Source organism: Microcaecilia unicolor, chromosome 11 (genome assembly GCF_901765095.1).
Source record: "Microcaecilia unicolor chromosome 11, aMicUni1.1, whole genome shotgun sequence".
Taxonomy (NCBI): Eukaryota; Metazoa; Chordata; class Amphibia; order Gymnophiona; family Siphonopidae; genus Microcaecilia; species Microcaecilia unicolor.
In genome coordinates, this window is record NC_044041.1 from 118,255,895 (window position 1) to 118,271,285 (window position 15,391).

Genomic DNA, 15,391 nt, shown 5'->3' on the forward strand with positions numbered 1-15,391 from the left:
GTGTGCAGAGGACAAAAAGGACCAACACCCCTGACCCCTGCTCTACAAACTTATATCTTACAGACGCTTTGGAGTCCACCGGGACCTCGAGTCCTTAAGGAGGCGGTTCCGGCGGGTGAGGCGGGAGAGGCCTGAGCTCATCCGGGCGGTGCGAAGGCACCTCAGGGCTCGCCGTAAGTATTCAAAAACAGGACACCTGTACACATTACTACATACATTTCATGAATAAAGCAAATGTGTTGTACAATATCACTTCCCATGTGCCTAATAGCCACCTAGTAAGTAATACCATATCTGTCCCAGATCAAGGATGCAGGTTGCAGGGGTTCTCCCATGAGCATGCTTGCAACGTCCGACCATCCTCCCGAGATGAATGAGATGATATGCCACACTTTACTATTCCCCTTATTGTGGTGGCTGATTACTGTGTCCTGGTACAGCTGCCTGAGGCCCTACTTTTACTGCATGTTATGGCCTAAATCACATAAAAGAATTGTGCTCAACACCCTTCCCACTGCCCCCCCCCCCCAATAACTCCTACAACAACTGCCCATCAACCCCTCGTTGCATTTCACAATGCAAACATGCTGGTCAGCAATGAATTTGGTATGGCCACATGTCCTGCGTGGTGTGTGTCAGAGGAGGGTCCAGGGTTCTGTTTCATGTCATCTGATGCAGCTCATTCCCCATGGGCATAGGCTACGCCTTACCACACCCTGCCCCATGCCACCCAGCTACTGCACTATGCAAGCCATGGTGTATGCACTGATCTCAATCACACTCCTTTTACATACACAGGGCTCCACCAGCAGGAAAGTGAGCGCCAGGATGAGGAGGGCCACCACCCCCAGGAGGAGGAGGAGGAGGAGGAGGAGGAAGAGCAGGAGGAGGGGCACATGGAGGAAGAGGAGGAGCAGGAGCCAGGCCAGGAGGCGGGCCACCAGCAAGAAGAGGAGGAGGAGGACTCGGAGGAGGGAGTCCTCATTATAGACCTGCATGAGGACCCCTCCCCACCTGCAGCACCATCGCCTGGCCCACCTCCATCCCCTGGGCCAGCTTCTGTGTCCCCTGGCCCACCTCCATCCCCTGGGCCAGCTTCTGTGTCCCCTGGCCCACCTCCATCCCCTGGGCCAGCTTCTGTGTCCCCTGGCCCACCTCCATCCCCTGGGCCATCTTCTTCCGTGTCCCCTGGCCCACCTCCAGCCTTTGGGCCTGCCACTGTGGTGCGCCTCCTGCAGCAGCTGGTAGATGGCCAGCAGCAAATTATAGTTGGCCAGCAGCAACTTCTAGTTGGCCAGCACCAGCTGCTGCAGGAGGTGACAGCCCTGCGGCAGGGCAATGAGCAGCTCCAGGGCCCACTAAGGGTACTGCTGGGGCTGCTCATTGCCCTGCTACAGAGGGCCTTACTAAGAGGGCGTGGCCGCCCTTAATTTAAATAGGGGGGCCTGTTGGTGTTGTGTGTGTGGGGGGAGGGAGGGAGGGAATTGTTGGGGTTGTGTGTGTGGGGGGAGGGAAATGTTGGGGGTTCTGTGGGGGGTGGGGGAGGGAATTGTTGGGGTGTGTGGGGAGGTGTGGGGGGGAGGATGGCATTGTTGGGGTTATTTTGTAGGGGTGGGGGTGGGGATGGGGCCAAATAAATTTTTGTTATAATATAACTATCAGGGTGTGTGTGTGTGTTTGTCTCCCTTGTGCATTACATATCACCAAATGGTGCTGTTGAGTTGAGAGGAAGGAGGCAGCAATATGCACAGCATTAAATGTGCTGTGTGAATGAGAAGGTGATGTATGTCTGAGAATGTTGGCCAGACAGAACGCCACCTGTTCATTCCAACCTGCATGGCCCATATGTGCAGGGGGGTTGGGCCAGGGAGGCTGGATGGATATTTGTGTTCATTAATAAAAATGGCCAGCCAGCATCTCTCTCTCCCTTCCTCCCTCCCTCCCCTCCACCATACTGACCCACAATACAGAGTGCCATCAATAAGAGATTAATAGTGTACCACGTGTGATCTGCCAGGTACACACTTCCACATAACTCCAGGTACCACATACAAAGTGTTTGCTGTCTGATGGACACATATCCTTACCCACAAGCCACATTGGTGGGGTGGGGGGGGGGGCAAGAAGGACCTACAATACAAACAGCTGGCTCATATTTTCACATTGAATACATCAGCTATGGTATATAATGCTGAGGAGCAAAAGGGAAACAATGGGAAACCCAATAGATGGATGGTTACTTCATCACAGTTGCAATGTAATACTTGTGTTAGGGAAGGCCACAAATAAAAATGGTGCTCATTATTTGCAGGTGTGATCACACTTTCTCCAGTAGTTGATCAAGGTGTGTTACATTCAAGTATTCTGGGTTTGTGTCAAACTTTGTCGCTGAACTGACTTGCCTTAGGTGGGATTTCAACCAGCAACCTTATGATTATAAGGCTGGTGCTCTAACCACTAGGCCACAGCAGCCATCAGGCTTTAGCCACCACCAGTTACTTTGGGTTGGTACCTGTACACACACCCCTTTCCCTCACCACCACGTCATAGGCCTCAGTGGCACTACCTGTAGCCACCTCTATCATTTTGTCCAGGCTACCGATTAAAAACAATGTAATGTGCATGTTCCCTACCCTACTACTACCTATGGAGCAATTTAGGAAGGTGGTCCATAATGTGCTATACACATCGATTGCATTAATCATTCTCCCCTCCCCCGCCTATGGACCTTGAGAATGGGTGGCCACTTCATAAATGGGGACTGGGGTACACCACATAAACAAGGAAGATGGAACCTACCGGGAACCAATACAGCACCTCCAACAGCTGGCCCACACCACTGAGGACCTGCCAACCCCACAGTACAGTGCACAGGAACCTGGTGAAAACAGAGCTACCTAACATCTGACTCCAGACTACATACATACAGTGAATGCACACTCCTTGACTATGAGCACAAAGAGAAGAGGTGGCAGACAAATGAGAGCTTACCATGAACGTCTGTTTCAAGACTGTGTAGTGCGCCTTTTATCTTCTGGAACATTAGCTGCACATCTCCCTGATTGAAATGACCCTTACCGAGGGGTGCTTGATTTGGGGTGAGTGTAGCAAATTCGTGGCCCCCACACACTGCCTGCTACAACCAGGCAGAGAGAATGGGAGAAAGGAAGGGAGCATCAGGCGATGTGGAAGACAGGAAACGGAAGGCGTGGTGGCTGAGGGCCAACAATAATTCCCCCCCCCCCCCTAAATACACAGGTGTACCCAAGCATGCTAAGTGAGGGTAAAACCCTGTAACTGATTATTACGAACATCGGGCAAGGTCTCAGTGCAGGAAATGGCAGGTAAAATGGCAATGAAGAAAGGGAAGGCAGGTGGAGACGCCCATACTTATCTACTCATAATCGAAACCATGTGTTCCTAATCGCTATCTCAGCTGGGCACGCTTAGGAATTATGTGTATAATTGAAAAAGTAGCGCCCAAATCAGAAACGCCTATTCCCCCGTCTCAATGGGCGTTCTTGGCGCCTATATAAACGCCCACTCCGTATTTTCGAAAACACCATTGGTACAATGCCACCACGCATGCCGCCGACCCGGAAGGGTAATTTTCTCGAGGCAGAGGTGGAGCTCCTGGTACAAGAAATTGTACAGCGGCACCGGAGTCTGTTTGCTCCCACAGGGCAGAGGCTGGCAGCAACAGTAAAGCAGCGGGAATGGGAGGCAGTACGGGACAGCCTGAATGCTGTCTTCCATGCTGGGAGAGACGTGGAGGACTGCAAGAGGAAGTGGCGGAAGCTGAGGAGGGATGTTCGCAGGAAGGCAGGGGCCAATCCCCCAGGCAATGACACTGCCAACCTTACACCAATGGAGCTGATGGTGTACTCCCTCCTACCCCAGGAGGGCATCCACGGGATTGGCTCCATGGACACCTCGGGCCAGGCTGAGGACTCGGGTAGGTGTTTCATTATGCAGTTGGGGTATCTGTTGTGCTGCAGTACACTTGTGTTATAGAAGTTGGGGTCAGGGGGAGGGAGGTGAGGAGTGGGGGGCAGGAGGAGGGAGGTAGGTGGAGGTGGGGGTGGGAGTATCTCTGGCTGTCTTTCTGTATATTAACAGGCCACCTTTATGATGCTGTTGTGACCTGGTAACCCCTACTCACTAGCTCTCTACCCTTACTCCCTATCCCTACCATTGTGATTGGGTTTCCTCTTACTTGTCCTGTGTGCCCATATTTATAGAATTAATTGTAAGCTCTATTTGAGTAGTGGTAGTGGTCATGTGTGTTATAGGAGCAAGCAGACAGGGTGGGTGCTGTGTGTGTGTGTGAGCACCCCCAATATTGAGGAAAGATCATGTAGCTGTGCAGGGAGGAGTGTTGGTCACTGGGCTTAGCACCCCCAATACTACTTTCCAGTTGGCTCCTATGGGTGTGTGTAGGTTACTACTGTGGCAGAACTCTGGGGGCCGTCCTTCCCTACTACTCCCTCCTATTTTCCCATTTTACCAAACTGTGCCTAGTTCCTCCTGTGACCTCTGTGCTCTACTGAGTGAGGGACACATGCATTCAACTGAAGGAGCCTGTAATGGGGGTCATAAAGCAGTTCTATGCAGTTTAGCAAGTCAGTAGTAACACAACACATGCTGCAATGTTGTTCAATTTAACAATTATACAACTAACAGCTTGTGCACAACGTTGTGAGTGGTGTCCTTCTCGTGGCTGCTCATCCACCACCTCTACCCAGCTGCCTGCGGGCCTCTCTCTTTTGTACCCGTGTCAATTCCATTTCTCCTCACCATCTCTTTGCTGGGTCATCAGGTTGGGGGACATACCAATGTATATGAATGCTGAAAGACAAAAGTGGGTTATTTGCACCAACACTATTCCTCTCTTGTGCTATACAGGTGAAGACTCAGAGGAGGCTGGCCCTAGTGGCCTGCAAGGCCAACGCCCTACACCATCCGTCCAGCCTCAACCTCCACAGCCTGCAGTCCAGCCTCCACCACCTGCACCAGCTGTGCATCCTCCGCGTCCACCACCACCTGCACCAGCTGTCCAGCCTCTACCACCACCAGCTGTCCAGCCTCTGCCAGCACCACCACCACCACCTGCACCCCAGCCTCTGCCAGCACCACCACCACCACCTGCACCGACTGTCCAGCCTCTGCCAGCACCACCACCACCACCTGCACCGGCTGTCCAGCCTCTGCCAGCACCACCACCACCACCTGCACCGGCTGTCCAGCCTCTGCCACCACCACCACCACCACCTGCACCAGCAGAGGCCGCACCTCCAGCACCGGAGGACTTTGGTGAGGAGGAGGAGGGCCCAGCTCCCCGCCAGAGGCCATCCGCCCAAAGGAGGCAACTCCTGCGGCTGGCCACGGAACTACTCCGCCACAACGTGCGCTTGGAGGAGTACCGCCAGCAGAAACTGGAGCTGCAGCGCCAAGCACTGGAGGCACAGCAGCGAGCACACCAAGAACTCCTCCAGGCGCAACGTGAAGGCCACCAGGAGGTGCTCCAGCAACTGAGACGGCTGGAGCAGAGCATCCAACACCTGCACCCTCAGGGCACCGCGCCTACTCCAGCCCCCGTGCTGCTGGAGCAGCCCCTGCCATCAACCTCCTCCTCCACTGACCACCAGCAACCACCAGCTAAGAGGTGGGCATTGCGCTCCTCAGCCTCCGCACCCACTCCTGCTGCTCCCATTCTGGGTCCTGTGGCCAGACCACTACAACCAAGAAGGTGGCCCGATTTCCACGGTGCAGCCGAAGCCGCAGGCTGCCGTGGGGATAGAGAGGAGGACACTGGGAGCAGCAGCTCCGAAGAGGGGGAAGAGACTTCCCGTGCAGCACCAGCTGCAAAGGAAGGGCGTGGGAGGGGTAGGAGGGGACGGGGGAAGGGAAGGGGAAAATGATGGGACATGCTGTAGGGTGAGGGTTGGTGGGAGGGGGGTGGGTGTGGGAGGGGGGGGTGGTGGTGGTGGTGGTGGGGTTCACCAAACACATATGCACTGTATGTAAAAAATAAATGCTCACTTACATTCACATAAAACTTGTTTCAATGAGTCTTTGTCTTGCTCTTACGCCAAGCTGGTAGGCATTGAGCTCTGCTCTGTGGGCTGGGGGTGGAGGGGGCTCCTCTTCCAGCTCATCTGGGGCCTCTTCTGGTGGTGGCTGTGGCTCCTCTGGGAGAGGCTGTCCTCTGCGCTGGGCCAAATTGTGTAACATACAGCACGCCACAAAGATCTTGGCCACCTTTTCTGGACTGTAGAGCAGCTCTCCTCCAGACCGGTCCAGACAGCGGAAGCGGTTTTTCAATAAACCAAAGGTGCGCTCAATGATCCCCCGGGTGCTGCGATGTTTCCTGTTGTAGGTTTCTTCTGGCCCTGGTTGTGGGTGGATCAGGGGGGTCATGAGCCATGTCCTCTGCGGGTAGCCTCGGTCACCTTTGCAGAAAAGCAGAATGAGATAGATGAGTGTGTATCGCTTGGAGCAGGTACAGGGGGGGCGGGGGGATTTGGATAGTGGGTTGTGGTGGAGGAAGCCAGGGCGGAGGGTTGCCCAGTGGAGGAGGTCTAGTATGGGTGGTACATGCATGTTGCACTTACCTAGTAGCCATCCACCAATGAACTCCCCTCGCTCGAACCTGCGGAAGATGCCCGAGTGCTGTAGGATGTAGGCATCGTGGCTGGAGCCGGGGTACCTGGCACACACGTCTAATATCTCCCCCTGGGCATCACATACAACTTGCATGTTCATAGAATGAAATGCCTTCCTATTTCTGTAGGTGGCTTCGTGTGCCCGGGGGGGTCTGAGGGCTACGTGTGTGCAGTCTATCACACCGATGACCGAGGGGAATCTAGCAACAGCATAGAAGGTGGCCATGTTGTTGTGCAGAGCCTGGGGGGTGGTGGGGAAAGTGATGTAGTGTGAGGTGTGAGTTATGAAGGCATCCAGGAACTGGGTGAGACAGTGTGAAATAGAAGCCTGGGTGAGGCCTGTGTTAGCAGCTAATACGGATTGAAAACTGCCAGTGGCCAGGACAGAGAGAGCGGAAGTGATTTTGAGGTGGGCAGGGATGGGGTTATTCCTACGTGTCTGGGGCTGAAGGAGGGGTTTCAGCTGCTCACACAGCTGACGAATGGTGGCCCTATCAAACCTGAACCTTGTTAGACACTGCTGGTCAGTGAGTTGTAGGAAGGTGGTGCGGGGCCTAAACACTCGGGGCCGTGAATACCTCCTGCGGTGGGTGGCCTCTTCGTGTAGCATGAATGCCACAAGTGCATTAAGTGCATCCATATCCCCACCACCAGTGCAAGTATTAGGACTAGTAGTCAAACAGCAACACACACAGATCTGTCACTTCCAGGCACTACGCCCCTCTGGCCACTCACTCGCCAAACAGTACAGGCACACAGAGACAAACGGAGGTCAGGGAATACAGTATACACGTGGGAAGAGTGAATGGGGAGGGATAGGGGGAGAGGGAGGGGAAGGGGCGATAGAGCAAAGGAGTAGGAGTAAGGAACGGTGAAAGGGTAAGACACAAAAAGAGGCAGGGCACACAGACGACCGTCACAGGTACTGAACACGCTCGGCTTTCTCTCTGCAACCACCACTTCAGCTCTTCCACCAACAATATCGCCACTCTCCAACTACACACAATCGCTAATGGGTCTAAAGACGATTTCCTCCTTGCTCTGGTCGCTTTTATTTCGGGTCCATCATATTACGCCCATCTTCCCGCCCAACCAGAGCCCTTTCGCTATTCGTTATACGTTGTACCCGTCCACGTCGTATCACCGCCCCTAACACGCCCCCGACACGCCTCTTATTTGGGCGTTTTTACGTCCACGTACGAGCGACACGGACGCACTGAAACATTGCTTTCGATTATATGGATTTACTCGTTTTTGTGAGATTAACGTCCATCTCCCGATTTAGGTCGGCTCTTGGGCGTTTTTCTCGTTCGATTATAAGCAGGAAAATCATCTATGGTGAGACCCCGGGATACATGACAGATCTCATTGACCTTCCAGCCAGAAACACCACAAGATCAACAGGCACATACCTAAACCAAGCTGCAAAAGAATTAAATACAAATCAACCTATGCATCCAGCTTCTCCTTTATAAGCACACAACTATGGAATGCACTATCAAACACCTTGAAAACAACGCACGACCTATCAAACTTTAGGAAATCACTAAAAACTTACTTATTCAAAAAGGCATACCCTGATGACCCAACTTAAATGCCTCGATCCCACAACACAACAAAACTAAGACTCGAATTGATCACAACTCAACCCTTCCTCCTTATTCCCTGATGTGTTTATCCTACACGAACCTTCTACATTGTCACTCTGTATCTGCTATACCGGAACTGGCGATCACCATCACGGTTACTATGTAAGCCACATTGAGCCTGCAAATAGGTGGGAAAATGTGGGATACAAATGCAATAAATAAATAAATAAATATATATATATATATATATATATATATATATATATATATATATATATATATATATATATATATATATATATATATATATATAAAAATAAAATTTCAAAGGGTCAGAAAAAACTATCTGATCACTGATGAAATTTGCGGGGAAAATTAAAGTGTTGAGTCTGACCAGACACCTAAGTATTTAAATGTGTCAACATGAGAAACTGAAACATCAAAGAATGTTCACGGGATAGAAGGTGGGAAAACATGACCAGTTAGCCAACATGCTGTCATTTTTTTCTGGATTAAGGTCAAGCTGATGTTCCTTCAGTCAGTTGGCAAATGAATGTAAACAATTTTGTTAGGGGCATATATCAGGGTTGTTAGAAGTGGTATAATGAATGAGAAAAATATCATCTGCATTGTAATACGTGCTAATTCCAGATGCCTGCACCAGGGAAGCAAGGAGACTAAAGAAAAGATTGAAAAGAATGGAGGACAAAATTGGACCCTACAGGACACCACATGAAAGGGTAGAAATCAGAAAGGCCTTCGGGAGAAACTATAGAGAATGATCTATCCTGAAGAAAGGAAGAAAACCACTTATAAACTGTACCTGAAATACCTACATTTGAAAGGTGTGATAGTAAAAGAGAATGATCAATTATGCCGAAAGTGGCTGAAAGATCAAGAGAAACAGCCAGTGCAATATACCCGCCATCGAGTTTGCTACAGACCTTACTCAGTAGAGTTGTCCAAACAGTTTCAGTGCTGTAACTTGGTCTGAACCTGGACTGACGTGGATGAAAAATGAGCATAGACTCAAGATGAGATTGAAGCTGAGCAAATACTATCAAATGTCATGGGGAAGACAGTACATTTTATCACTCTTTCTGGGACTGTCCTGTAATTCAGGGATTTTGAAAAAAGATAGCTCAATAAATGGCTGTTATTTTAGTGAAAAGACTTGGGTCACCTGAACAATTATTGTTGGACAGATCTGGTTCCTTTCGAGGTGTTGGGGTCTACTTACGATTATCACATATTAGACAATCACCCCATGAGATCTTACCCCAACTGACTATTGCTGGAACACTCACGTCCTTGGGTTTTTCTTACACTAGCTGTCACAAATTTCATGCCCCCTCCTCATGCTGCTTCAGCAGTTTTTTATATCACATATCGAAACTATAACTAAGTTATTTTTGCTATACAAGTTGACCAGTGGTTGGCTAGCAGACTATTCCCAACTTCTCCTTTTCACTATCTAGATATAATGTGGTTTCAAACAGTATGAAACACAGGAAATCTAACCCCCAAATTAATATAAATCTAAATATCCATTAAAGTTATCTTAATTATATTGGACCATTCTATTTATTTTTTTATTTTTGTTACATTTGTACCCCGCGCTTTCCCACTCATGGCAGGCTCAATGCGGCGGGCAATAGAGGGTTAAGTGACTTGCCCAGAGTCACATTTACATACCCTTATCTACTAAAAGCTTGTAACAAAGTTCACAATCAATAAATTCTTAAGCTGTCTTGCACAGTATCTGGCCCTAGACATGACCTTAACATTGGTCAACAAAAATGCAGAAAAAAACCCTGTTTTTTTCCATTCTCATGATGCATCTCCCTCCCCAAGATCTTGTGTAACTCTCCAGTCCCACACTCATCTGTGTTTCAGTGAAGGGTCCACTTCCCCTTCTCTCATCGCTTGCCCAACAAATCACGCTAAATGTGAAAACATATTTTTTGGTCCAGTCTAGTCAGGAGGAGTGTGGGTCACATGGCTGCCCTTGCATAATTTCACAAGGCCAACCTGCAGCCTGATCTAGGTAGCAAGAATTGAAAACAGCACACAGAATAATTAGGGGGGGACGAAATCTTACAGGTAACCCTTGTTTCATTATCCAGAGGGGTGCTCTGAACATATAAACATTAGGGTTCTGAGACCCCCAAGTTCCCTACAGAGACATGATAAAAGAGGAACTGTGTTGTTCAGGAAAATGAGCCTCTTGGCATGGAAATGTATTTTGCAATCTTGGACACAAACAACTCCTGAATACTGGAAATGGAGAAATCAACTACACTTGTTCCCCTAAATGTAGGGCACAGCAAGCGTGAAGGACCTCTACATAGAGAGTACAATCAAACAAGGGAGTAGAGGCTGGCCAAAGGATAATCTAACACAAGAGGGGGTGCTTAAAAGACACATTATTTGCTTCTTCAACAAAGGGACCCCAACACCGTCTGTGTTTCGGCGTCATAAAACGACTGCCCCAGGAGTCACAATAGTGTTCACAAGGGTTACTGAACTAACCAAGTGCCTTCGGGTTACGCTGTTTGGCACTTTTCCTGAGCGGATGCCTTTGGGCGACTTGGTTAGTTCAGTAATCCTTGTGAACACTATTGTGACCCCCGAGGCAGGCGTTTTATGACGTCGAAACACAGACCGTGTCGGGTCCCTTTGTCCAAGAAGCAAATAAAGTGTCTTTTAAGCACCGCCTCCTGTGTTGCATTGTCCTTTGGCCAGCCTCTACTCCCTTGTTTGATTGTCCCCTAAATGTATGAGACAGTTTTTACAGATCTGGAACCCTTATATCCAGTCGCTGTCTCCATTTCATAACCTTTCTAATGCATCTCTCCTCTCTTTAGACACAAACCCCTGGATTCTATATAAGAATATAAGAACATAGGAACATAAGAATAGCTATACTGGGTCAGACCAATGGTCCATCAAGCCCAGTATCCTGCTTCCAGCAGTGACCAATCCAGGTCATAAGTACCTGGCAGAAACCCAATTACTAGCAACATTCCATGCTACCAACTCCAGGGCAAGCAGTGGCTTCCCCCATGTCAATAACAGACTATGGAGTTTTCCTCCAGGAACATGTCCATACCTTTTTTAAACCTAGATATGCTAACCATCGTTACCACATCCTCTGGCAACAAGTTCCAGCTCTTAACTACTCTTTGCCTCCTATTTGTTTTAAAAGTATTTCCATGTAATTTCATTGAGTGTCCCCTGGTCATTGTACTTTTTGAATGAATGAAAATCGATTCACCTCTACCCACTCCACACCATTCAGAATTTTGTAGACCTCAATCATATCCCCCCTCAGTCGTCTCTTTTCCAAGCTAAAGAGCCCTAACCTCTTTAGACTTACCTCATATGGGAGCAGTTCCATATAGGAAGCTCAGTGTGTAGGGCAGGTGCATGCACAAATTAATGAGTTAACAAGGTGTGAGCAATTAATAATTGCAAGTTAATTGGCATGAATTTTGATTTGTGTGCACATCTGGCCTAGCTGTTAGTCTATAACATCCGTGCCTAAATTTCATAGTGCACAACTCAAAAGCAGGCATGGCCATGGGAGAGACATGGGTGGCTCAAGCACAAATAAAAAAAAAAAAGCAGATCAATAATAATAGAAAGAGAAGTGGTTTATTGAACTATTACCCCAACATGGCCACGTTTCACCCACAGGCTGCGTCAGAAGTAAGACTAAAACGAAGAATATATACATATAAATCTCTTATTGAACACATAAATAATTAATACAATACAGTACATAAAACACAGCAAACATAAAATCAAAGATTTTAAAAAAATCTATAAATAAATACAAAATACTTACACAAATAGGACAGATATGTTCAGTGTGAATACATGTGCATCTTAGCCTCTTTCTGTTTGTTTATAAGTGGGTCAAGGGCATTCCCAGAAATTAGACACGATGTTATAGAATACTTGGATTTGCGCACTTAACTGACATCAGTTGGGTGCGAGGATTTATACCAGGTTTCAGCAGGACTAAAGTCCTCGCCACCAAAGTTGGGCATAGGAATACGCCCTAAGCATTATTCTATGAAAAAACAGGTCACTTAGTGCTAAGTGACCCTTTACTGTTAAACATTGTTATTGAAATAAATGTACACCATATGAAAAGTCAATGCATTAATACAACAATTAAAATAAACCAATGCACACTCTTCCCCCCTCAAAAAAATCCTTTCCCCTCACAAACACCATTGAACTGATAACAATCAAAGAAAAAGATCTCTCACACTCCCCTGAGCAAAAATTCTACTGTGGGAAATTAGACAATCCCTTATGCTTATCTAAGCAAAGTCTTGCTCTTTACAGCTGTTTTTGCAGCTGTTATCAGTTCCCTCAGGAGAAATGGTAACATGGTAGGTCATACTATAGAGAGATGCAGTACTGAGGAGTCTCATGTTACAAGCATGTTATCATCATGGATCATTCTTGTAACACTAATAGATGTACACAGATAAAAATAAGACAGAGTCTTTACCGAATTGAGCTTACAGTTCCATCAACATACATAGATGAGACTAATAAAAGGCTTTGAGAAATCAATAAGATTACCAGAATTTAAGACTGAAAAGCAGCCTCCTCTTATTCAGGCTGGATTTACAGAAGGCCAGAGAGGGAGCATGACACGCCTCCTTGGGCAGGTGGTTTCAGGCATAATGGGGGATGGTGGTGAAGGAAGGTGCGGATAAGAGCACCTCAACTAATAAATGGAGATCATGAGATGGGATGAAGGAGGAGAGAAGAGAGGAGACAGAATGAGGTGCCTCGGAGTGATGCATGTGTAGGTGAGGCAGAGCAAGTGCAAAGGTAGTGGGCGCCCTAGGCGAATCTTCAGCCTTACACCCCCCTCAATTAACTTTCATGCCTCTAGTCTACACCCCCCCCCCCCCCGATTTTGATAATTCTACTCAACAATCATGATAATCATACAAAGATTGTATAAAAATACAGGTTAAATTCTGTGCTGATGGCTCTTTGAATTTTTATGACTGTCAGGACATACTGTTTTATTATTTGTTTTTTTTACTTTCACTGCTACTTTGGTGCCCCTATAAGATGTTGACCTAGGCAATCACCTAGTCATGCCTAATGGTTGGGCCGGTCCTGAGGTGAGGAGAAAAAGCGTGAACTATAAGTGAAGGGGTTGGAGAGTCGATGTTGTATGTTACAGGGAAACAGTAGATCGGGGGATGTTATAAGCTAAAGGAAAGTGCTGTACCTGAGCTGTTGAGGGAAGCACTCACTGTATTAGAAGGGGGTGTTGTATTGTCTAGCAGATAACATGTTCCAGTGTATAGCCTCCCTGTATTATATTATACAACACCTTCCTCTGTCACCATCCTCCATATGCCTGGAACCACCTGCCCAAGGAGGTGTGTCATGCTCCCTCTCTGGCACTGTATCTGGGGGAAGGCATATCTTGTTACATCCCGGGATGTGATATGTAGAGGGGCATTTTCGAAAGGGACGTCCAAGTTGTGATTTGGACATCCTTGCAAAACGGCGAAATCCAAGGGTGGGAAAAACCCATATTTTCGAAACAAGATGGACGTCCATCTTTCATTTCAAAAACACCGTCAAGGACGTCCAAATCCTTAAATTTGGACATCCCTAGACATGGGCGTTTCTGACTTTCGGCGATTTTCGAAACCAAAGACGTCCATGTCAAAAATGTCCAAATGCAAGCCATTTGGGCATGGGAGGAGCCAGCATTTGTAGTGCACTGGTCCCCCTGACATGCCAGGACACCAACCAGGCACCCTAGGGGACACTGCAGTGGACTTCATAAATTGCTCCCAGGTACATACGCTCCCTTACCTTGTGTGCTGAGCCCCCCCCAAATCCCACTACCCAAAACTGTACACCACTACCATAGCCCTTACGGGTGAAGGGGGGGCACCTAGATGTGGGTACAGTGGGTTTTGGAGGGCTCACTGTTTCCTCCACAGGCCTGGGTCTGCTTGTCTGAAGTGCACTGCAGTACCCACTAAAACTGCTCCTGGGACCTGTATGCGCTGTCATGGACCTGAGTCTAAAAGCTAAAGAGAATCCACGTACATGGAGAACTCAATAGATCCCACGGGGCAGCAAACAGAGATAAAAGAAGTGGGAAAAGTAAACCAGGCTTGTCCAAAGAACTGGGACCAAACAAATAATTAATAATAAAATCAACACAGTTTATTGTTTCCTTAGAAATGACTCGCAACGTTGTGTTTCGGCCTGGCGGCCTGCATCAGGAGTCTTATGTCTTAAGGAAAGACTGATGGTCTAATTTTACATTTAGGTTGAAAAACAGAAGGTTTGAAATAGCAACATAAAGTTGGTCTTAAAAAAGACCGTTGTGTCAAACCGTAAGGCACTGGGGTAAGCACTGATGCAATGTAAAATTAGACTATCAGTCTTTCCTTAAGACATAAGACTCCTGATGCAGGCTGCCAGGCCGAAACACAACGTTGTGTCGAGTCATTTCTAAGGAAACATTAATAAACTGTGTTGATTTTATTATTAATTATTTGTTTGGTCCCAGTTCTTTGGACAAGCCTGGTTTACTTTTCCCACTTCTTTTATCTCTATGGACCTGAGTCTGACATCTGAGGCTGGCATAGAGGCAGGCACGACATATTTTTAAAGATTTTTTTGAGGGTGGGAGGGGGTTAGTGACCACTGGGGGAGTAATGGGAGGTCATCCCCGATTCTCTCCGGTGGTCATCTGGGCACCTTTTTGTGCTTTGGTCGTAATAAAAACACGTCCAGGTGGAAATGTCCAAGTGTTCATTAGGGACGTCCTTGTTTTTTTCAATTATGGGTCAAGGATGTCCAAGTGTTAGGCACGCCCAAGTCCTGCCTTCGCTATGCCTCTGACACGCCCCCTTGAACTTTGGCCGTCCTTGCGACGGAGTGCAGTTGGAGACGTCCTAAATCGGGTTTCGATTATACTGATTTGGACGTCCCTGAGAGAAGGGAAAGGGAAATGGGTCTTATGTCGAAAGATGGACGTCCTTCTCTTTCGAAAATGAGCCCAATAGTGTTCTAGTGTAAAAAGCCCAGTACAGAGGAGGTGGAGTTTATTTAATAGAGATTCATCTA

At 47.9% G+C, this 15,391-nt stretch overlaps 1 protein-coding gene across 3 annotated transcripts in view; it reads left to right on the forward strand.

Moving 5' to 3' along the window:
• The window catches only part of CNIH2 (cornichon family AMPA receptor auxiliary protein 2), a 103,648-nt gene that overhangs the window by 75,264 nt on the left and 12,993 nt on the right, over nucleotides 1–15,391 (forward strand). The gene's annotated exons all lie outside the window — the stretch shown is intronic.